We start from the raw sequence: 2,428 nt of genomic DNA on the forward strand, positions 1-2,428 counted from the left end.
ATATTAACCGCAGAAATGCTCACTGTAAAAATGCAAAACATTAAACCTCTATTTTCCGACTACAAGTTAATTGACGTTTAAATCCATGTCAACAAAACTCGAATGTTGTAAGTTAAAATACCACATAAATTCACACAACTACCTAACATACAATGTATTTGTAGACTTGTCGGGTTTTAGCCAGCGACCTTACCAGTGTTTTGCCAAGTTGTGTTCCTTCTTCATGTAATATTGTGTCTGTTTGTTTTATCTATGTTAGTAATGTATTGATTTGTTTTAATATGAGTATGTGTTATGCCGCTGTGTACGTGATACATTTTCACATAACCATATTTCTATTTGCAGTGCTGTATAAGGAGCGTTTGTGTTCTTAGAAAATTGATATTCATGCTGCAGTTTTGTCATTGACTTCTAAAACCGCAAAGTATATACTCGTATAGTAAGTCAAGAAATATTACATCACTATGCATTTTATTGGTCAAATTTAATACACGGACATCTGTTATGACAACATATTACATAAATAGCGTCCAATGATATGAGATATTATCAAATTATACTCTATACTTGATTGACATAACACTAAAAACTAATACTGACTTATTGTTCGCCAAAAATTAGATTGTGCTTTAGGTTATATCCTTACAGATAGGTCCAAGGGGTTTTATCAGATAATATTCCATATTTGAGTAAGACAATATTTTAAATTTAATACTTATTTGATGGGCCGTCATACGCTACGTCTGAAATCAGATTGTTTTTTACTAAATATCCCAGTTCTTTCCTGTCACACAAATTACGTTTCAAACACAATTTTAGTGAATCTTGTTAATGAAACACTGCTCTCCTTTGTCTATTTTCTGTTACATTTTCAAAGTGTTTTAATTATTTAGCTTTTTCTCAATTTCAATAGTTTTTCATTAAATTGAAATGTTTATCTTAGGTACATATTTTGTAGACAGTTTGCCCTTCTTCTTACGTTTTCACTTATTAAATGTTATGGATTACATTATAATAAAACGAAAATAAATTAATTAGACACAAGTTTGTATAGTTTTTAATCATTTTACATATTTAAAATAGTATTATAAATATGCATGCATATGAAGTTGTAATTCTGTCTGAAATGTAACAATATCTAAGTATACATGTACCAACAAGTTACTGAATTAATAGATTAATAACATAACATAACACTTTGGCACTTTTAAAATATCTGTAATTGCAGTAGAGTGTTAAAGTCTCACTTTGTCTTTTCAAGCGAAGCATAACAGTACTATGAAATCTTCTTGGTAAACACACGTTTTCGCGCAGTTTGCTTCGAAAAGTCATTTCAATTAATCTATTGAGTACTATCATCATACAAACATAATTCATGTATATCAGAAGGGACAATAAAGACACCATATGAGTTTTGTATATAGATAACGTCAACAACTGCGGTTGATATCCTTTAGCACAGGTTATGTGGGGTTTTTTTTCAAAGCTCGTGAATCATAAAACAGTCGTTGAGAAATGAATTGTGCATGATTCAATAGCTGTTCATTCGTTTGTCAGCGCCGTGACTTGCCGTCGCTGGGGTTCAGAGCTCTCCGAAGCTTCATTGTATCCTTAACGGATTCCATCGAAATAATTAAACGACTAGCATATCTGAAAGTATTGAATATACGTGAATGATAAATATGACAAAAATAATAAAGATGTATGTATACACAAAAAGTAAACTAGTAAAATCAAGGAACTATCAGAACCACTCTACATTATTGTAAACCAATGAATGACTTCTAAATAAAGCTCTTCAAAAGTATATTGAACGACTTGCATTGTATCCTTAAAGGATTCCATGGAGCGAAACAAACGACTCACATAAACTGAAAATACTGATTAGAAGTGAATGAAACGTATGACAAAAATAATAAAGATGTATCTATACACAAAAATTAAAAAAATTACAAATCCAAGTTTTATCAGAACTACACTACATTGTTGAATAACTAATGAATAGCTTCTAAATGAAATAAAAATGATTATTGTTTAAATCTATAAAAAAAGCTGTCACTAAGAACATCATACGTCTGTATAAAAAAGAAAAACTAAAAGAAAAGCAAAGTAGTTTTACCTTCGTCTTGTCACAAGAAACAGTCTTTGTATATATAGTGCGCCAGTATCCCAGGGTAAGGAAAAATGCTTCGGTATGATTCTTTAGATTTTTGGTATCGTTCTTGTTTTTCTTGACACCATTCATTAAAGAATTCATCTCCAGTTATACGTAGCCGCATCCCAATATCACGTGGTCTCAAATTAATGTCACTACAGAGTGTGGTTTTCAATTCCATCGTTGTTTTCATTTATTAAAATATTATATGTAGATTAATATTTTAAGAATGTTTGCTTATTAGATATCAGGTTTTCTTTCACAGTTTTTAAG

At 30.4% G+C, this 2,428-nt stretch overlaps 1 long non-coding RNA gene across 1 annotated transcript; it reads right to left on the bottom strand.

Annotated features, from left to right (window-relative positions):
- Positions 1 to 1,047: 1,047 nt before the first annotated feature.
- On the bottom strand, positions 1,048 to 2,428 carry LOC128547091 (uncharacterized). Its single transcript, XR_008366314.1, has 2 exons — positions 2,120 to 2,428; positions 1,048 to 1,650 (listed from the first exon to the last, which is right to left on the bottom strand). It is a non-coding gene; the product is annotated as an uncharacterized LOC128547091 (long non-coding RNA).

Source organism: Mercenaria mercenaria, chromosome 12 (assembly GCF_021730395.1).
Source record: "Mercenaria mercenaria strain notata chromosome 12, MADL_Memer_1, whole genome shotgun sequence".
NCBI classification, from domain to species: Eukaryota; Metazoa; Mollusca; class Bivalvia; order Venerida; family Veneridae; genus Mercenaria; species Mercenaria mercenaria.